The 22,433-nt window shown below is 44.3% G+C and overlaps 1 long non-coding RNA gene across 1 annotated transcript; it reads left to right on the top strand.

Moving 5' to 3' along the window:
• Positions 1-17,112: 17,112 nt before the first annotated feature.
• On the top strand, positions 17,113-22,231 carry LOC143841758 (uncharacterized). Its single transcript, XR_013232789.1, has 2 exons — positions 17,113-17,393; positions 21,479-22,231. It is a non-coding gene; the product is annotated as an uncharacterized LOC143841758 (long non-coding RNA).
• The last annotated feature ends 202 nt before the right edge of the window (positions 22,232-22,433 follow it).

The following is a 22,433-nucleotide window of genomic DNA, read 5'->3' as shown; positions in this document are numbered from 1 at the left end:
TTTCATCCATGTTGTATATTGGGGTTAGTGATGGTTGGGTGGCCTTAGAGAATGAGGAGACAGGCTGTTGCTCAGGAAATGGGTGGCATATGGGCATGGAAGAGCTGCTCACAAACATGTCTGTGGCAATGAACGGATTTGTGGTGACCCCCTTCACACTACCAGCTACCAGCAGCTACTGGAATTCCCAGGGATCACCCCCATACTCAGGCCTGCCTATGTGGCAGAGGTTCACTGTGTGGTTTCCCCTGATGCTGATTGATGACCCCATGTTCCTGGGTTGGTGCAAAGTAGGCTGGGCCTAGCTAGGCCCAAGAGTATGGATGTGCTTTCACTGATGGGGTGAAGAGTGGTGGGGCCCCCTTCCCCTTCCCATGTGGCCTATGTCTTTAAGGGAGTGGGGTAGGGACTGCTGGCATGGCTGATAACTGCATATAGGCCTGCCTCCTCCTCACATGTCCACTGGTCCTGTTTCCTGGGGCTACCATCCCATGATTAATTAACACTCATCTGTCATGACTGTGCCATTGCGCCCCTGTGAAGGTTCGTGGGGCATGTTGGAGTGGTTGCTGGACATGCTGGTACAGGCTTTGTTCTTGGCCTATGCAGTATCTCCTTAGGAAATGGTCCAGTGGAGCTCCAGTTGCACCAATGGAAAGCCACAGCTTTGCCACGGCTGCCCATAAGGCAGAAACAATATGGAAAGTTGCAGACAAAAAGGGATAGTTAAGATTGCCAGTTTGGTTGGATCAGCCAGTGGAGGATAGAGGGAATTTACCGGGAGCTAGAAGGGAAGAACCAGAAAAATAAATGCCATGTCTCTGTGTCAGCTGGAAGTGACATATCACATTGCAGATGTTGGGGTGACACTCTGGTTTGTGGGCATATCCTCTATGGTAGAATTAGCTTCTTACTATAGAAAACCAAGAGCCTCTTGTGGCGCAGAGTGGTAAGCGGCAGAAATGCTGTCTGAAGCTGTCTGCCCATGAGGTTGGGAGTTCGATCCCAGCAGCCGGCTCAAGGTTGACTCAGCCTTACATCCTTCTGAGGTTGGTAAAATGAGTACCCAGCTTGCTGCTGGGGGGTAAACGGTAATGACTGGGGAAGGCACTGGCAAGGCCACCCTGTAATGAGTCTGCCATGAAAACGCTGGAGGGTGTCACCCCAAGGATCAGACATGACTCGGTGCTTGCACAGGGGATACCTTTACCTTTATAGAAAACCAGAGTGTTGCCCCCCCCCACTGATGTCCTTAATGTCTGCAGTTATGGGAGAAGGACAGCCATTCTTGTTCCCTAGGGAGGTGCTTCTGGCAGCCACATAAGGAGGGCCTTGCTTGCTTCCAGCATTCAAGCATACCGGAGTCATCATATTGGTGGCTGCAATTGTGATGGGTACTTCATGCAAAACAAGTTAATAATTGATTTTCTGCCTCCCAGGGTCTGTTTTTTTAGGCTCAGTACTACATACATAAAAATGATAGCATCTGCTTTTAAAAACCTTTTGTAATAAAGAGCTGCTATTCCAACTCCTGTCCAAAACAAGTTTTAAGCCAATGAATGGTGATTTGTGTTCTGTTTTTGAAGAGCCTTTAAAAATTGGGGGCTGGGGTGGGCTGGGGGGGGGGAGATGTCAAAGGGGAATTGTTCCCTTTTCAGAATCATCCACTGTAGCCTTAAACGGCTATTGTTCTCTTCAGCTCCCAAAGTTCACTCAAAGGTTATGTAACTACCAAGAAACCATCTGGGTCTGTGCCATACCAGTTCTTCAAGGGATTTGTTAAATCATGGGTGCTGCTGAAAAGCAAGCATTAGCTGGCAGCTTTCTCCAGTGTACTCTACAAACAGAGGAGGAAGGCATACTGTAGAGGTGCCCGGCAAAGAAGTCGAGGCTCTGGCAGTAGTTCATGCAGTATTTAATTTTGTCTGCTGGGCTATTTTACCTGAGGGCACCTGTGTGCGTGTCGTTTAAAGAAGAAAGAAATGAGAAATTCATGCATGCCAGGTTCTTTTTGTATCGCTCAGTCTTAAAAAAGCATCCAGAGAATGGTCAGGCAGATTAAGGAGCAAGGTTTGGCTCTTGGTGGTTCCCGTTAAGTTCTATGGGAGGAAGTATATGGATTGCAGTCTGGGATACCTATGATGACTGGGTGTGCTTCTTCCCACCTTCAGCTGTGTACCAGGTGCAGGTTGGCTCTCATAGAGCCACTAAGAGCATTCCGCACCCAGAAAATGAAGTGAAAGGGTTACCTTTTGCAGATGCTTTTTTTTTTTGATGTTTTACATGACGTCGTCAGCATCCAGCATTCCAGCAGCAAACTGGCATCTATAGCCTCCATTTTAAAGCGCTAGCTGGGGAATCTACAAAACTGGATTCCCCTAGGTCTTGTAGCGCGAGTGAGAGGACAGCAACCAGCAGCAAGATAGCACTGCGTAACAACGTGGCCAGAAGTAGCGCAGTCGCCATTTCCAGCACCTGCCCTCGTGTCCCCTTCCTTTCCCTTCTCCCTGGAACAGGGCTTTTTTGTTTTTTTGAGCAAGCTGCCTGAACCAACAAATATGTATTGGTTTATAGAGGCAGAACAACCAAACAAACAAACAAACAAACAAATAAATAAATAAATAAATAAATAAATAAATAAATAAATAAATAAATAAATAAATGAAATCCCACCCACTAGTTGGCACACAAAACATGCCTCTCAACCCCCACCCCCCAAAAAAAAATATGGAAAAAATTACTTATGTTCATCTTCAAGTGCCAAAATTCCAAAATGGGCTGGCTAAAGTATGCACTAAGCATCTATGATTATAGGCATAGCCATAGCAATGGAGAAGTTTTACTTTAAAAAAAAAAGATCGCTTTCCCTTTAAAGCTAGGAGAAAGCTTATTGGCTGGCTGCCATGATTGACAGACAGGCGGAGACTCACTGGTGTAGGAGGTGAGAAATGGCGGGGTGCATGATTTTTAATAGTGTTAAGCAATTGTGCTGGCTTAAGGCAATTTTTTAATAAGTGCAGAATGGCCCTGAGTTTTGCAAGGCAAAGAAATGAGGCCCAATAGGCAGTTCTGGGTAGGAAGATCTGTATGGAGCCATGAAGGCTAGGACATGATGGATGGCTCCCTGCCATTGACTCCAGGGACAAGGAGATGCATTCTTCTGGAATCCCTGCAATATACAGACCATGCCTGCTCCTTGTAAATGATGACTAAGCAAAATCCCAAGGTACTTTGTTGAAAACAGCAACATACTTTGTCTCATTTTTACTGATCACCTTGGCTTAGAGAGGCCTATAATAAATGATAACCAATATAGTTTGTGATGCGTTTCTCTTCCAGCATCTTCCAGCATTATTATTATTTGTTTGTGAAGATTAGAAGAATTTTCTCTGGCCTTTTTGAATTTTACTTCCCGTCATTTTCATTGGGTGATTCTGCCTTTACTATGATGGCAGGGAGAGGACATTCATCTTCTTTACACCATGTGTATAGACCATTCCTATGTTTCTCTTTTTTTCTGCACTGGAAAGCTCCAAACTCTAGCTTTTCCTCCTAGAGAGAGGGTGTCCTTCTAACCCCTTGATTGTTTTTGGTGGCCCCTTTTGGCACCATTTTCAGCTCTGCAATGCCTTGTTTCAGAGAAGGCCAGGAGAACTGTACAAAGCATCCGAAATGCAGCCACCTCCAGTTTTATACAAAGGCCACCACAAAACGGACCCTTTTATTTTCAGTCCTTATCTGACTCCCCCATCCATCTCTTTGTCCACTGGCAAGAGAGTCCCGCCAATGCTGAATTAGAAACAACGTCTGCTTTCTAATATCAATGATTTTGTATGTGACTCACACCATTCTCGCAACTTTTAGCTGAGAGGCATGAACCGCTGACTCCAGAAGTGATTTATGGGAAGGAAAAATGATAAGGTCACTGGATTCATTCCTGCTGAGATGGAAACGGGGTCACTTAAAAGAGGCTAAGAAGATATTATCACTACCTCCATTCAAGCCAAAGCTGCCCCACATGGACAGGCCTTCACAGCCTTTAATGATTGCATGTAATCCTAGCTCATCCTTATCAATGGGCCATCTGTTCCCAAGCAGTAATGCTTCTGTGCATGCTACATTATGCCTCAGTATTAATGCTCAGCATTTGGACACTGAACACATCACTGTTGGCAACTAATTGGCAATGGGCAAGGATATTTTAATTAATCAGCAACTGAAATCAGAATTAGAGATTAATAAAGAAGACTTTGTCTTTATGGAGGGGGGGGAAAGGCTGGTATACATCTTGTGAGGGGCAATAGATTTATACTTATGACCATTTATGGGGCCCTTTTGAGCTTCCAAGAAGGCATTCCGCCTATGAAAGGATTTGTCAGATGCTGTCAGGAATCAAGACCACTGTGGTCTTGAACTCAACAGCAGGGAATCAATCTGCCTGTTGTACTAATAGCCAGCTCTGGTCAAAGGAGGGTATTTTAGGAAAATCAGCTGCACCAGCAAGGAGGGATTTTTTTCATTGCTTATCTTCTATTTCGATCTCCCCAATCCCCATTTCAACTTTACTTCTCACTTGTGTCAATGGAATGGTTATTGCTTTTGTGTGCCATTTTCTGATTCCTTATCCCCAACTTTTCCATATATACTCTGTATATGTGTACATACCTTGTACATATAAAACCATACAATACGTTTTGCAATGCAAATTATTTTAGTATTTGAAATATCCAACATGTTCATGAACTATCTAGTATTAATAATAAATAATAATGTTTAATTTCTATACTGCCCCTCCCTGTGGGTGGTATAGTCAGGGTAGTTCACAACGATAAAACACATTCATTAAAATCATTTACAATAATAAAATAACAATCAAATACAATTTAAACTCCCATCCCTGACTCCCTTCACGGCCTCTGCTAGTTACCCCAGGCTGGAGATGACATCAAATAAGGGGAAGAAGAAGGAGGAGATGGAAGGATGCCCATAAAACTTTGGACTGCCCTGGTCTCAACCATAGGCCTGGTGGAGGAGTGCTGTTTTACAGGCTCTGTGAAACTTTGACAGCTTCTTCAGGTCCTGGATCTCAACAGGCTACTCATTCTATCAGGTTGAGTCCAGGCACAAATTCTTGGGGTTAGGGATCACCAAGGGTCCTTCAAATATGTGGACCCCAGACTGCATAGGGCCAGTTTGGTGTAGTGGTTAGGAGTGTGGACTTCTAATCTGGCAAGCCGGGTTTGATTCTGCACTCCCCCACATGCAGCCAGCTGGGTGACTTTGGGCTCACCACAGCACTGATAAAGCTGTTCTGACTGAGCAGTGATATCAGGGCTCTCTCAGCCTCACCCACCTCACAAGGTGTCTGTTGTGGGGAGAGGAAAGGGAAGGTGACTGTAAATTGATTTGAGCCTTCTTTGGGTAGAGAAAAGTGGTATATAAGAACCAACTCCTCCTCCTCCTCCTTCTTCTTCATCACTACCAGAACCTTGAACCTGATCCAGAACTCCACCAGCAACCATGGGATCCCCAAGTACCAACTGTAATCTCACAGTCAGAGCCAAGGGTAGTCCCAGGTAGAGGGAGTTACAGAAATCTAATCTGGGGTTGACATGGATCACTGTGGCTAGGTCTTTAGGGGCCAGGTAGGGTGCTAGTAGCTTCGCCTCGTGCAGGTGGTAAAATGCCTGATGAGTTATATTTGTGACCTGCGTGTCCATTGATAAGGAGGTGTCAAGGATCACCCCAAGCCATTGACGATGCACAAAACTGTTAATCACAATCTGCCAAGGTAGGGGATGCATATTCTCTCTTTTGGTTCCTTCTTCCTCAGCCACACAGGACCTCCGTATTTAGCCTCCAAACCAGCTGTGCAAAAGGGTGCATATAGATGTTAAATTGTTGGGGCATTTCAGAAAAGTGCAGATTGCCAGTTTGAGAGCATACATGTGTAGGACTGCAAAATAATCTGTGTGTTTTCTTCTTAATTTTATGAAATACATTTGATCACGGAGCCTCTTCAAAAATACAAGAATTGGCCTGGCTAATCTTTGGCTAAATATTCAAAAGGCAGGTCAGAGCTGCTGGTGTCATTCGATCTCACAGCAGCATTTGACACGGTCTATCATGAGCTTTGACTTGCCACAATTTCTCCATAAAAACAGAACACCTAGCACCAGTTTTTCTTTCTCTGTGTTCTTTGGGCATCCTGGTTATACCACCTGCTTGCATGGAGTCTTCTTATCTCTCCTTTTCACGAAGGGCTGGTTGTTTCATTGAACCCGTGGACTTCTCTATGTTGTGATAGTAACTATAACTTTCCCTCTTCCTAAAAGCTATTCTCGTTCTAACCTGCTTTTCCTTAGTTAATCTCCTTAGTTAATTTCAGCCTCACCTACCTCACAGGATGTCTGTTGTGGGGAGAGGAAAAGAAAGACGATTGTAAGCTGCTTTGAGACTCTTTTTGGTAGAGAAAAACGGCTTATAAAAACCAACTCTTCTTCTTCCACCTATATAATTATGTAAGCCATTTTTTTACACTAATTACTTTGTATCAGTAATGACTCTGTCTTTACTTAGGAAATGCAATGAAATGAATACCTTATACATGAATGCTCAAGTTATAATATGACTCAATCAGTTCTGAAAAGTGATGGACACAGTTCTCTTAATTGTTCTCAGAAGGTTTAATATGATACCATTCTAGCCTGTAGGCAACTTTTTTTTAAAAAAAGAAATGAACTTTAGATCAAGTTGACTCTCAGCCGCATGTACTTTTGAAATGAACTGCTTCCTTGAAAATGTCTTGATCCAGTTTTCTTGCAAGTTTCCTTTCAAGAGCACTATAAAGGTTAAAGAAAAGAGGAATGACAGTATTCTCCTGGGTGTGCTTCAAACACTGGCTCTCCCTTTCAGGGTTTTCCTTTTTGGTTCATAACTTTTGCTGCATTGGTAAACTTCCTCCGCCTCACACACATATTTTGGAAGACTCCCCCCTCCCACAAACAATCAATGTGTGAAGTATTTTTCTCAGTTATTGAATTTCTTCTCTGACCGGGTAGAATTTGTACTGGGCTTTTAATTCGGTGACCCCAAATTAAAGAAAGTAATCTACATGTTATTTGATTTCCAATTTGATATTTAGCTCTTTACATTTTCCCTCTTCAACGTCTATGATTGATCCGCCGTGACACTACGTTTCCCCTACCATATCCAGGAGCAGATATAGCTCACTATACATGAGGAATCCGCTCCGAGAGCCCCAGTATTAAATGTAGATCTCTACATTTTGCCTGGCTTCTCCAATGCTGACTTAGCAGAGCAGTCTGTTGCTGATTGATCAGGGCATCAGTTCAAAGACTGCCTGGTTCCCGGTTGCCATTCCCTTGCAAGTCTTATTTTTGCCCTCATTTGGGGATCTGTCCTAAAGTGACTGAGCTCCAAAACCCTACACTTCTCTCAGCAGAGATTTGCCTCTTGGATTTACTTTCCCCTCCCTGTTCTCTATGAGACTGCTGCCTCCTCTCCTCCTCACCCCACTCCTGCAGGAAAAGAAAGATAAACAAGCAGCCTCGTGCTCCACTTGCCCCTCCCTTGGCATGCTCTGGCTACAGGAATAAAGCACTCTCTAGCCTTGTTCTCCTTCAATGCTGGCTGGAGCTTCACCCGACCCTCCCCCATCAAGCAGGAAGGAGACTGAAAATTGGGAGAAATGCAGAAGGGTGACATATTTAAAACCAGTAAAAAGGAAGACTGTAGATATAGGTTCAAATTGACCAGAATTTGGCAAGATTTACAGTGGAAAAAAATATATGTGCAACCTATACCCTGGATAGGCCAGCCTAGTTTGATCTCATCAGATCTTGGAAGCTAAGCAGAGTCAGTCCTGGCTAGTGTTTGGATGGGAGACCATCAAGGAATACTAGAGGCATAACATGGAGGCAGGCAGTGGCAAAACAATTGAAAACCCTATAGGGTCTCCATAAGTCAGCTGTGACTTGATGGCACCTCCCACCACCATGGAATTTCCTCCATGGCCTTCATCCTATAAAAAATATGTCTGTATGGAAAGGGGTAGGATCCAGCATTTTAGATAGTGCCCGCTCTGGGCTATAGCCTGCCTGGATCCTGGGAACTGAAGGAGGAGGCTCAGCACTGGTCAGCTACCAAAAAGAGACAAGTTAGGGTGTCATCAGTAAGCTTGGGTGTGCAGATAGACCCAGATGAAAAGTTTTGGGGAGAACTTGTGTAAAGGTCCAAAAAAGTGCTCAGTGTGGTACAGTGCTTATACGAGGATCTGGGAGACTTGGGTTTGAATTCCCACTCTGCCATGCTGAGTGACCTTGGGCCAGTTACACCCTTGCAGCCTAGCCTTTCTAACAAGGTTGTTGTGAGGATAAAACAGAGGAGAGGAGAAAGACGTGAGCCACTTTGGGTAGAAGAAGAAGAAGAAAAAGAAGAATAGTTTTTATATTTTATTTATTTATTTATTTTTTAGATTTATATACTGCCCTCCCCGAAGGCTCACTTTTCTCTACCAGAAGGACTATCAAAGCGGCTTACAATAAACTTCCCTTTCCCCTCCCCACAACACACACCCTGTGACATGGGTTAGGCTGAGAGAGCCCTGATATTACTGCTTGGTCAGAACAACTTTATTAAGGCTGTGACTAACCCAAGGTCACCCAGCTGGCTGCATGTGGAGGAGTGGGGAATTGACTTGGCTCTCCAGATTCGAAGCCACCACTCTTAATCACTACACTAAGCTGAAGTAAATAATATAAATACTTGGTAGAATCTATTCACAGAAAAAGCATCTGCATGAACTAAAGCCAGAGAAGGGAGATGTCAGGGTCAAGAATCAGGTATTGTGTCTGAAGAAGAGCTAGTAGAAAGCAAGGAACACAGGCTAATAAACACAAAGTAGATGGCTGAGAACAAGGTTAAGTGGACTACTGCTTGGGCAATGATCTACATCTAATTTGGAAATGTTTATGCCTATATTAGTCAGTCACCTCACATGAGTGGTCAGTAGTGTCATTTATGGGCTAAGATAGTGGATGAAAGAATACCCAGGTGCTGCATGATTAAGCAGTTCTATAATAACATGCACATGAATTTCATATCCATTTCAGTTTTGCATCAAATGAAAATCAGGAATGATCAAAATCTTGGAACGTGCCACTTCATGAACAGAAACACAAAAAAATCTTCTAATTTCAAGAGGATGCTGGGGTGGGGGGACGGATTTAAAATGTGTGAATTTCACAGCTGATGAGGACAAATAAGATAATACATTATAACTTTTCAGCATTATCATGTGGAGAACTGGTTATCAAGGATGATGGGATGTGCGTGCAAAGCGCTATTGAGTCATAACGGACTTGTGGTAGCTCCCATAGGGTTTTCTAGGCAACTGGTTTGCCATTGCATTCCTTTACAAAGTTTTTATTGGTGGCTTCCCATCCAAGTGATGACCCTGCATAGTTTCTGAGATGTGGCAAGATTGCATTATGCCATTCCACATCCGAAAACATATAGGGATAGAGCAAGAAAAGAAGGTTTCTTTATGGGCAAAATGGCACCAAGATAGGAGCTAGTCCTGTGCTTTTGTGGGGCCATGGCTCAATCCCAGGCTCAACTGTTGCCATCTGCAGTAAAAGGCTCAGGTAGTGGGAGTGTAAAATACCTGAGATGATAGCCAGCCAATGTAGGCAAGACAAGGACCTGATGGTGTAAGACAACCTTACCATAGACTCTTGTCTCCCGTTCTACACATGGACAGGACATCTGTTTTTAAGCCCAAATACCATTTTTAAGTCCAAAGATATTTTCACATACTAGCTCCCCCCCCCAGTCTTCTCCTTTAGGTTGGGGAAATAGTTCCTAAAATGTCACTTCTTAAATTGTCAAGACAGGAGGCCTTCGAGGCATTGTTTTATGAAGATAGTTACAGGCAGGTATCTCTTTTTTCTGTCCCAGAGACATTCCGATGTTTCTCCTTCGGTAACCACCCTTCTGTTTAGTAGTCTCTGCCTCACATATATCCTGTGAGTTATGATGCAAGGATTTAAGATATGGTTCTGCACTGTGGGGACCTAAATCCTTTGTTATCTCTTCTCTTGCTGTGTCCTTGGCCTAGAAGGAGATTACTCATTACAGGGATTTTTTAAAAAAGGATACAACTCTCTTATTGTTATGATCCCATTAGTATTGTTCACCATGGCTGATGGCATAGTTGTGTTGCTTTACTATACAGATGATTTCTTAATTTCTTGTTGCATGAGAAACTGCAGTAGTACAGAGAAACAAAGTGCTTTTTCAGGCTTGGAGAATTCTGAAGTTTCATTTTGCAGAGACCCAGAATTACAGGATAATTTGGAGGGACCAGGAGGGCATTTGCAGAGAAGACATGGCAGGTCAGATGATGCACAAATCTTGTCCTCCCTGCCAGTTCTCTCCCCTGCCAGAACCTCCTCAAGTTGTTTTCAAATATCCCCCCCTCCAGGTGATGAAACTGGAAATGAGCCCCATGGAGGAAGGAACAGCACTGAAGGAATATTTGCAGAGGACAGTTGGTGAACCGGGGAAGGATAATATAATGGCTCCATCCACTTCCCTCCCTCCATTGCAAGAATTCTTTCCCATTTTTCTACCCCTCTGTGTCTGAGCTGCCATAGTAAATGTGCTTTCTTATTGGCTGAAGATTTCTGGCTGTCCCAACCTGTCACAGTATGATATTTGGTCTGTTGGCTCAGCCTAGGTACCTGAGGGAAGGATCAGGAGCCTGCTTTAACATAAGCAACTTTAATGGCAGGTGAGGCTTTTTTGAAATTCAAAAATAACAAATTATTTTTTTTAATATAGAGGGGGAAGATGATGAGGCATGCTAAATGTGTCCTCATGTACTTGGTCAGTGATGGAACTTCCCTTTGTTGCATATGCAGTGATATTTTAAGGTCATAACATTGTTAAAAAAGAAAATACACTGGGAATGATGGGGAAGAGAAGGGGGAGAACAAAGAAAAAATACAGTTTTGTGGCATCAGAACCCACCCATGCAGCCCCCCCCCCAAAAAAAAGAAAAGGAATTTCATAGATTAGTAGTTGTATGGGGAAGGCTACATGTAACCTCACAGCTTGTTTTGTCAGTAAATTTGGTAAATATTTGGGAATGCTAAATTTTTTTCAGTTCCATTATAGCCTATGGAGAACATTATAGTTAATGGTCTCTACAGACTATAATGGAAAATTGATCCGGGGGTATTTGGGACTCTGGGATATGTTTTTTGAGGTAAAGACACCAAATTTTCACCATAGTTGCTGGTGCCTCCCCCCTCCCCCCAATTCTATGGGCCTCCAAAGAAGGTGCCCCTATCCTTCATTGTTTCCAAAGGAGAGGGAAAAAAGGCATTTAAACTTTAAAGGGAAATTCCTTTAAATTGAAATGATTTTTGCAAGCTGCAGCAGCAGCCAGAGTATACTCCAAAGGCATTTAAAGCGCTCATAGTCCCTTTAAATGTCTTCTTTAAGCAGAGAGTTCACATTGAAGGCATTTAATGAGACTGGGAGCCCTTTAAATGCACTTGAATTGTGGCTATCCAGCGATCCCAACCCATCCCCCCCCTCCCACATTATTTTCAGTTTTTTCGGGGGCTTAATCATTTAGGATTGCTGAAAAATAGCAAACCAATCAATCAAAATCCTGATGAATTAATACCCCCAAATACTGATAAGGCATTTTTTGAGTATTATTTGAGCTTGGATTAATCAAATGCACATCCCTAGTCTGACCTAATGTAAGACAGCATCATGTGTTCATGTGAAGGAGCTATGATGATGAATGTGGTATACATTTTGATAGATAAATAGAGAAAAAGGCTCAGACTTGCCAATTATCCAACATTTATCCCATCATGAGGAATGTGATTGAAAAAGCTCTCTTGTCTATCACTTTGACCTTGATGTTCTTATTTATTTGGAGAATTTATATGCTGCGACTCTGGGGTCCTTTTCAAGGCAGCTTATAAATAAAACCAATATCATAAAATCATAAAAACATCACGAGTTATCAATATAAAAATATGAAAAAACAAACCGGTGACATTGATCACTCTAAAAATATTCCCATAACAGGCCTCGTACCAGAAGCAGACCGTAAAACAGCTAAAAAGATAAAACCCATTAGTTAAAAGCCTTGATAAAACTAAATGTTTTGGCCTGGTGCCTAAAAGTCAGTATGGTATGCTGTGCAATGCCAGATCTGTTAGGAATAAAAGCTCCATGTTATGTGATTTGTTGATGGAAGAAGAAGTTGATCTGGCTTGTATGACTGAAACCTGCTTGGAGGAAGATGATAATATCATGTTGCATTAGATAGCTCCAGTTGGGTATGCAGTCCTTCATGAGTCCTGAATCTGGAGACTGAGGGGTGGGGATGGTGACATGATGTTCTGTTAATGTCCCTCCTTTTGCAGATTCTCCTTGCAAACAGTTGTCAGCAGTGACTGCATGTTTCTTGGGGACCAGCGACAGTCTGAGGTTCCTATTGGTGTATTGCCCATCTTGCTTGCTAGTGGGTTTCCTGTGCTATGACTGAGCCTGACGATTCCTCTTCAAAGGATGAAGACACCAGGATGGCAGATCCCATGGAAGATAAAGTCATGACAGACCCTGAGGTGCCATGCCCACCCCCCATACCCCCAGGGGCTGTCACAGGATTTGCAGCCAACCATGGCCATCATAGAATCATGGGACCTCATGGGTCATCTAGTTCAACCCCCTGCACCATGCAAGACACTCACAACTCTATCGCTCATCCACAGTAACCTGCCACCCCCTTGAGCCTTCACAGAATCAGCCTCTCCATCAGATGGCTATATCAAGCCCAGGAGGCTCAGTAGCAGGAGCCAGAACAAGAATCCCAGGGTTGTTCCCAGGTCCCCCAGAGAAGAAACAATGGAAAACCCTGGCTGAAGCACAGAAAAAAATGGCTCCCATTGTCCCCTGCTGAGTTCCCTTCCCACCCTAAACACCACTGTCCTCAGGCTCCACCTGCAAAATCTCCAGGAATTTCCCAGTTTGGAGTCAGCAGCTCTCGCCAGGCTGCAGCCAGCAATTCCTGGGAGCGTTTGGGGGTGTGGGTGGGGGCTGGGACTGGTGACATCACACCAGCACGCTGATCTCACTTTTTGCAAAACTCAGAAGTGGGGCCGTTAGATATTCTAGGATTTGCAAAATGCCCAATTTGCTGCCCTTTTCTCCCACTGGCAGCCAGTGTCAAGTTTTGCAGGATCTTTCTTGCTGCAGCAGGAGGTTACCAGGTCTGATGTGGGGGGGACTTACCAGGAGAAAGGGGAAGATATCATCACACTGTGAAATGGCTTCTACCATAGAGTCCCCCCCCCCCCCAAATACCAGAGCGTCATCCACTGACCAGCTGATTGGTGGTTGGGAGGCAGGGCCTGGCAGCGGGGGGGGGGCATCTCCACTGGGCAATCTGGCAACCCTAGCAGGAGACCTGGCATGTACAGCTCTATGTACAGCTCCCCACCCCTGCAATATTCAACTCTAACCCTACATCCAACCTTTGTGATCTATGAGACAAGAAGCTCAATTATTTGTACACTTTTTTGTGTCCTAGTGATAGAAGTGACGCAGGACCCTGGCACTTGCCTGACCAGGAGACGGATGGGAGATGCAATTGTCTCTCTTTGCAGTTCTGTTTTGCTGCTCTCTCGCTGTTCATCAGCTTCCTAGAAATAAAACCAGTTCAATTGGCCTAGATCTGAAGAACTGAAGGCCACATGAGAAATACTCATATAAAGAAAAGTCATGTGTACACAGCCCACAGATGGTACACGCATTCATTATAACTTGTGAACAGAGTTTATGACACTAAGCAAGAGAACATCCATGCCGAGGCGTAGTGGACCTTCAAATGCCAAACGCCGCTGCAGAGAAAGAACACGGGACACCACACTTCGATCACTTTATTGAATTTTTTTAAAAGTAAAAATGATTGATTATTTCCCCTTAGAAATCTTTGTTTCACGCACATGCATATTTAAGCACACCTCACTGATCCCGTCCTCAGCCAGCTACATTTTGAGGGCCAGCCCTAAAATGATGGCAGTCATTTATTCGAAAGGAAGATGACCCTGACTATCAGCTGACTCCTCTTTTTAAAAAGCCACACACACACAGAGCTGGATATAACTAACTTGTCTGTGAGTGAAAGATGTCCCCCTCTCTTCCCCTTTTTCTTTTTTTCCTGGAAGACATAACTAGGAGGCATACTGTGAAAGTAAATACAAGAAGCCTTGTGTACAAAAATGTGTTGCCAACAGCCTCCCCCTCAGCCGGGCCGGGCCTTGTGATGCAGACTTGCCTGAGGGCGCTGGAGCTGCCTTGGCTCTCGAAGGCTGTCAAAAGAGGGGGTGGAGGAGGCTGCCGGGAATCTGGCCTGCAGTCCTCCTTAGAGCCTTTGGGCCAGGGCTTGCAGCCTGGGAGGCTATCTGCTGCCTTGTCCTGCTTTGACCCAGCTGGGAGCCATACCACTCAAGTGGTCCCATCTGGCCTGCAGGCCTCTTTCCTGCCTGAGTGTCTTCTCCTTTCCCCCGATCCGGTTTCATCACTTTTGTCCTGGCTTGCCCCCGAACGCCCGGCTTTTCCCGTCTGTCAGTAAAGTCAGGTCAAGCGCCGGTTCACGTGTGCAAGCCTGACCCTTTTCTGGCCCTCCATCGGATCCCTCCTGAGGGCCTAAGTAAGGGATCTTGTAAAGAAATGTCAGCGTGAGCTCAGCTGGGGGCATGGATACAATTAGCAGTGATTCCCACAGTCACCATGGGTGGGGGGGGGATGTGACTCTGCCGGCAGAAGCTACACTGGCCTTGGGTCACTTTGGCTCCCTCTGGCAGCTCAGCCTCTATTGATCGCCAGCTCCCCTAAGCGTTAATCTGATCAGATGCAGCACAACTGGTTTCTATCCCTGGCGCCTGACTCAGATTTCGGAGCAAGGAGAAAGAAAGGGATGACATCACCCTTGCTTGCGTCTGCGTCGGGTCGCTAATGAAATTACACAATGGGTTTTGAAGACCATTAGAGTCAATGTTGATCCTGATTATTATTAAGAGCACTTTCAAATTTACTGCACCACAGGGCAGTCTTGAAAGCATCATTTTTCAAAAGGTGTGTGCTGGACTGGATTGGAACAATGAGGGCGGGGGTGGGGAGAGCCTGAGAGAGGATGCCGGCAGCAGGGCAAATCCGTTCTGAAATTCTTTGCACAAAAGTGCCTGTTGTTGTCTCTCTCTCTCTCCCCCCCCCCCCTCTGATTTGGTGATAACTGGGCTTGATGACATTCCCGGGAGAAAAGCTTTCATGTCGTAGGTGCGGCTTCAGAGAGTACAAATCGTCACGCTTGCGCACCTGCGCTGGGCCAGCCATTTTCTTAAAGCAGTGCTCCGGTTCACTGGGTGGTGAGGAACCCTTCCAATCAGTGCAATCCTAAACAGAGTGCAATCCCCCCCCTTCTAAATCCATTAAAGTCAAGGATTTTGGTGCGTGTGTGCTGTTGCTGAGTGCCATCTCTGGCCCATTTGTTGCCATATTTACAAGCTGATCATGGCAAATACAGACAATGAGACTGATCTTTATGTGGCTCAGGAGTCCTTCTTTTTTGTTTTAAAAAGGCTCTCTCTTATTTCTGGATATCAGGGAAGAAGCACCTTGTTTAGCTCAGTGCTAACACTTGACAACTAATAGATACCATCCTGAGGCTTACAGGCAACTGACCTGTTTGATCTGTACACAACTCATGCAGCTGCGATTTGGGGAAGAGAAATGTGGTGGACACTGGACATGCCCCCACCCACCCTTCTGAGGGAGTTGTCCTCTTAGCTGGGTGACCAAGAGCGCATGTAGCTTGTTCAAGACCATCAGCAGAGCACAGCAACTGTGGCGTTTGGAAAACAAACAAATAGGGAATTTGTTTTTGATTGTTGCACTTGTGGCTTCAGTTACTGTGTGGGATGTCCATGACTTGACCCATTTAAGGACTGAGGCACACATAAAAGCTTATAGTGAATGTATATAGCAGTGGACCAGAATCTTAGTCCTCTGAAAATCTCCAAACTACCCTATGCGTAGACAAATTTACCTGTGTGTGTTCTTTCAAGTATCTGATGCTGTAAAAGCACAGCATTTTGATCCTCAGCACATATTTGCAAGTTTATTTAAGTTTGGTGGGATGTATGATACTGAGTCAGTGCTCCTAATTCATGATTGCATTTTCTAACTGGCAGAGTCACCCCAGGATATCAGGCTGAGGAAGATCTCTTCTTGTACCTGCTGCCTAAGATCCTTCTCAATCCCTGAAGGAGCCTTTAAATCAGGAGACTCAGAATGTGACTCTTACTTGGGGGGAATCATTGCACACATTTGTTTTACTCCACATAAACTCACATGACTTGTGCATGCAACCATCACACATAGGAACTTATGCAGCTTTTATTCTGTTTTCTACACCTGAGAGCTTTCTTTGCAGGAAAAATTCAAAAATGTTTGAAGAGACTCACAGTGCCAACAATACGGGTAAAATGCAACTCTGGAGTTATTTGCATCTGTTAAGAGAACATAATGGCACTACCAAGGTCACCTAATTTGTTAGCAACCTGACCCCTCCTCACTCCAAGGGGTGATTTATAGGCAGCCATCCAGAAACACCCAACTTTAATATTGCATCAAATATTAATTTGTAGTACACTGTCTGGCCAAAATGGACGTTGGAATAGATGTCAGCTGTATCTCAGATGCAAAAATATACTGCTCCCAACTAGAAATAAAAACATGGTCACCAGCCAGATGTCAATTCCCAGGGCACACCTGGACACTTAAGTTTAGATTTTGTGGGAATGTAGGGGCAGATTTACTAACGGGTTCCTCCCCACCCAAAAGAGATACATACCTTTAAGACAAAATGCTCTCAATCTCTTCTTCCCTTCAAGTCCATAGACCTCAATTAACAATTCCTCACACCTTGCCTAAGGGGTTATCAGGACACATTAACACTTTAGTTCTACTCAGGAAAAGCAATCATACTTCCTGGGAACCCATAAAGGTTTCTCCCGAAAGCAATGTCTTCACCTGGATAAACCCATCATATGCCTTCTATGATCATTATCAAACAAAGGAAATCTCATCAATAGGGATTAGCACATCAGCATAGCCTGAGGTAACTTTTTCTTTATAAAAATAGAGGACTCAACACCAATCTTTGTGTGTGTTCTGAACACCTACATGGACTACTTGTGTGTAGGCTTTCTTCCTCCTTTCCACAAAGCACTGGCCTTTTCACTGCTGAATCCATGGATTTCCCACTTCACAGCATGATGGTAAATATTATCTCTTTCTTCCAAAATGCTAAACCCCTTGTTTTCTTTAGATACTCTTGTGTGTTTTACATGCTCTGTGTGCTTGTTTATAACTGTTTGTAACTCTTTTATTTTCTTCTGTAAAGTATGCTCCCATATTACATCTGACTGGTTTATTTGGAGCCTCTTAAGGAAACATCCCCATATCCATTAGTGGGGATCCTGTAACCTAGATTTCACCAAGTCTCCAGTTAAGATGCTAATTTCTCCAACTAATTCAGGATACCTTTCATTTGGATAACAACTTTGCATGCAGTTTCCTAGGTATTTTTTGGAGTGCCACTGAGAATGTAGCCTTTTGCCAGTGGTTTTAAACAACTATCGTACACTTTCAGAGGAGGCTGTCTGGTGCTTTGGTGCAGGTTGTCATTGTTATGCGGACAGCACCTAACTTTATGTTTCAATAGCAAAGCCCTCATAAAAAACTGTTTTAACACTTGGCCAGAGCTTAGATGCTAGAGACAAGTGACTGAAGGAGAGCAAGTTAAAGCTCAGTCCAGACAATACGAAGGTATTGTTGATTCATAAAACTGGTTTTCTAGCTGGGATGGTCCTATCTGTTTTGGAAATGGTTCAACTCTCCAAGAAGAGTTGAAGCAAGTCAAGAGTAAACAGTATACAGATCCATGTACTGCAGGTCTGACTCTGCTTCACATATTCAGATAAATCCCACAATGTTTGCTCTAGGCCCACTGGGTATACCTGCTGCATCCCTTCCCACTCTTCATAATCAATGTTGATATTGCTTATTGGTATCACTGAAGGAAGCTTTACAATTTGCAAGACTCCCTTAATGTGCAAAGTTGAGCTGACTTGGTCATTCTCTTGACACAGCTATGACTGCAGTTGCTTACAGGGAATTATAATTTGTAATGTGTTAGGACAGAAACATACGTTATACTTTTGTGGTAAAGGTAAAGGTATCCCCTGTGAAAGCACCGAGTCATGTCTGACCCTTGGGGTGATGCCCTCCAGCGTTTTCATGGCAGACTCAATACGGGGTGGTTTGCCAGTGCCTTCCCCAGTCATTACCATTTACCCCCCAGCAAGCTGGGTCCTCATTTTACCCGACCTCGGAAGGATGGGAGGCTGAGTCAACCTTGAGCCAGCTGCTGGGATCGAACTCCCAGCCTCATGGGCAGAGCTTCAGACTGCATGTCTGCTGCCTTACCACAATGCGCCACAAGAGGCTCTATACTTTTGTGGTATCTTCAAGTAAACATTGGGTTTTCTAAATTGTCCCCGTCTGACATACTCACTTATTTCACTTGTTCCCACTGGTGGGTATCTTGCAACATAGCAGTTGGACTCAAAGAACATCTGCAGAAAATTTGGCCAATGGAATGGACAGCCAGCATGGTGTAGGGGTTAAAGAGCAGCAGACTAATGTGGGGAACATGCAGCCAGGTGGGTGGCCTTGGGCCACTCACAGTTCTCTTAAAGCTATCTCATCTCCATCTTTTTCACAGAGAGTCTGTTGTGAGGAGAAGGGAAGGGTGTTTGTAACCTGTTTTGGGGCTCCTTCAGACACTGAAAAGCAGGATATAAGCACCTGTTCTTCTCTTCTTCCTCCTCCTCCTCTATTGGAGAGCTGGCCTGGTAGACATGGAGACAGGGACCAGATGATGTCTGTAACTTTACTGCTTTCTCCTGAATAAAGGGGCTAGATGAGATAATAGGCATTCCATCATGACTACATGGATTCCACATGTATACAAGTTTCACCTGTGTAGGTACTGAGAAGGTGAAGGGGAGTAAAGGTGGGTTATTTCACCTGCACCTATGCATATAAGAAGGGTGTAGAACCTGTACTGTCAGGCAGAAGGATGCGAAATGTCATCGTGAGCCAGAATCACGGTTGCTGCTCTTATATCATTCCATCTTCTTGAAAGGGCTCAAATATTTGGCAACAATCCAGCTTGCAGTCTCAAAGGTTCCTTTCTTTGGCTATATTTCCAGCTGAGTGAAGAGCACAGAATGAAGCATATATTCAAGGTGAAACATGTTCCTGTTAAAATGATCAATGGTGAAACAGTTTTTTTAAAAAAAAATGTCAATGTATCTATATCATCGCACCATTTGAAGGGTGAGATGAAGAGGGAAGACCTCGCCTGCCATTATTTCTATTCATTCATTTAGATTGACAGAATTCCCGGAAGTTCCCAGTGCATAACATAAGCAAAAATTAAATGAAATCAGTAAAACTGAATAAGGTTTCATCTAAATCAGTGACATTTTCTATTCATTTGCTTAAGCTTAAAAAACTAGCCCAAGCAGGGGTTTATTATAATGTCACTGGACCTTGGAAGGAATTTAATAGTGGTGAGGAAGCCACAATGTTCGTATTCAGACATTAAAAAAAAACATAGCTCATTAACAGCATTTTAACAAGCCCTTCCAGTTGTTTTGTCTTAATACAGATGGGCCCACAACCAGCCAAGTGTTTGGTTGACTAGTTGGTTTAGCACAGCTCTTTGTATCCTCCTGTCTACCAAAACAATAGTATGAGACACCCCCCCCCATAAATTTAGAGGGTACAGTTCCCCCCTGCTGTTCCTTTCTTGTCTCTCCATTTCTTAACGAAATATGGCAAATTGAGCCTAACCCACAGTCTACACTGACCGTCTGTGTGACTGGGCCCCTCCATATTGGCCTTGGTGAAAGGGACAACATCCCAAATGTGCAATCATCATGAACAAGAGAGGCCTGATATGAACAGGAATACCACTGTGGCTTCTACAGGCACCCAAAGCCATTGCATACGTGTGATGCACTGTCGCAAGCCTCTATCCTGTCTCTTGGGTTAATGAACGCTGAGGATGCTCCCCTTCCCTTTTATCCACAAAATGGGAGTCACTACTTTCATCTGGAAAGCTAAACAGAGTTTTTGCACAGTTAACCAAAGTTTAATAAACTCTGGCTTATTGTGACATTTCTGAATAGGAGGGTTGTACCTGGATCCAAAGAGGATAACTGGCAGAATGGGCTCACTTTCTCTTCTCCCCTCCCATCTACAGGAAGGTTTCAGGTTCAGGGGGGAGATGGTTTATATTTACCCTTTGTTTCGTCTCCCTTTGACTCTCTCCCCGTCGCGTCCATTTCTGGGCACTCAGCCCACAGGGAGAAGAGCCTTGGTCTGTGAATGGGAGAGTTTTTGAAAAGTTCCATCAAGCCCCTCCTTTCCCCATGAGAACAGCCTAACCTATGGGATTTCCTTCCTCATCAGAAGCCTTAAGTCACCTTCCTCATTCTTGATCCTCAGGAGTCACTCCCACAGGCTGCTGTTAGCATGCCTTCACCCCCTTTGGAGTTTGAGGCTCCCCTGTTTTTTTCCTTTGCAACCTGGAGCCTGAGACCTTCCTAGGGGTCATTGCTCTTCAGCCCGAAGAAGAAGAACTGGTTTTTATACCTCGCTTTTCTTTACCTTTTGTCTTTTCTCTGACCTTTAATGGTTGCATTGTTGAGAAAACATGCATGTTTGTATCTGTCAGTTTGCTCATCCAGAGCAAATTGCAGCACTGTGAGCTATTTTAGGTCAGGAAAAGGCAGACTGGAGGGCTGAACCCTGCCCTTGTGCCCTGGTCCTAGCCCCAAATGGGCCTGCACATACCTGCTCTGTGAAGTAAAATTAAAAAGGAGTTCCATTCACAGAAACTCCCATTATCACACCTGGCTTGGTCAGAACAAATATTAGGCACAAATCATTTAGAAGAAGAGTTGGTTCTTATATGCCACTTTTCTCTACCCAAAGGAGGCTCAAAGCGGCGTACAATCACCTTCCCTTCCCTCTTCCCACAACAGACGCCCTGTGAGTTGGGTGAGGCTGAGAGAGTCCTGATATCACTGCTCGGTCAGAACAGCCTTATCAGTGCTGTGGCGAGCCCAAGCTCAACCCGTTGGCTGCATGTGGGGGAGCGCAGAATTGAACCTGGCATGCCAGATTAGAAGTCTGCACTCCTAACCACTATATCAAGCTGGCTCCAATGTGTAACTCTAGACAAGCACTTGGATGATGGCTCTGACTTGCTTTTTTTTTTTTTAAATAGAAGATTCATTTGAAAGGCCTGAGGACCCATTTCTAAGCTGATAGCTGAAAGCCTGCAGAAAATAGCAGCAGGGCTGCCTGTGTTTTTGTGTACAGAATAATGGCCGCATGGCTCTTCTGTGGAACGTAAGTGCTGCCTTCTGGATGCTGCCGTTGCCAGTACACAGTGCAAAACACCTTGAGCAGAAAAAAGGGCCATAAAAATCTAATTGCATTCTGCATCCGAGGCTAATATAATATTCTTCCCAGCTAATGGAGGACTGCATACCATACAATTTCTCTAATGTTGACTTTCCAGACAAATTTAGACATGCTACAAAGGTTTTATGTGGAAGAGGATTCGGCTCCCCCCTGCTCTGCCTTTCCTGCCTTTTTCTTTCTTACTACGATGATATGGCGAATTGAGCCTACCCCAGTGGCTATGCCTGCGTGGTTGGGCTCCCATGTTTGCATGAATGAAAGGGACAACTTCCCATAAAGAAGGGGACAATGTCTGCCATCATCAGAATGAACAAGAGAAGCCTGGAATGCACCGGGACTCCACGTGTGCTCCTGCAACTTCCGCTGGTCAAAAGAGAGGCTTTGTAGTACTCTTTTTTGGCACCCCAGAGAAACCGCCAGCAAAACCGCCAGCAGTTCTATTCCCTCTATTGTAAGCATTCTTCCAATGTCTTGGGATAATGACCACTTAGGGCGTTTCCCTTTCCACTGTCAGCATTCCGCAAATAAAATCCTTAATCTGTTATTAATACAATACTGTCAGTTGAAGGATAGATCAGTTCTTGGCTCCTTGGTCTACAGTACTCAAGTCTGTTCAGTGGGACTGACTCCCAGGAATATGTCTTTAGGGTTGCACTGCATGTACTCCAGATTATTCCTGACCTTTAAAAATTTCCTGCTGGGGATGTTTTCATAAACTGGATTGTCATTACTGCTATGGATATAATTTTATTAGA

Source organism: Paroedura picta, chromosome 7, assembly GCF_049243985.1.
Source record: "Paroedura picta isolate Pp20150507F chromosome 7, Ppicta_v3.0, whole genome shotgun sequence".
NCBI lineage: Eukaryota > Metazoa > Chordata > Lepidosauria > Squamata > Gekkonidae > Paroedura > Paroedura picta.
The sequence above is the reverse complement of the archived record's forward strand: the minus strand, read 5'-3'. Positions and strand labels throughout refer to the sequence as shown.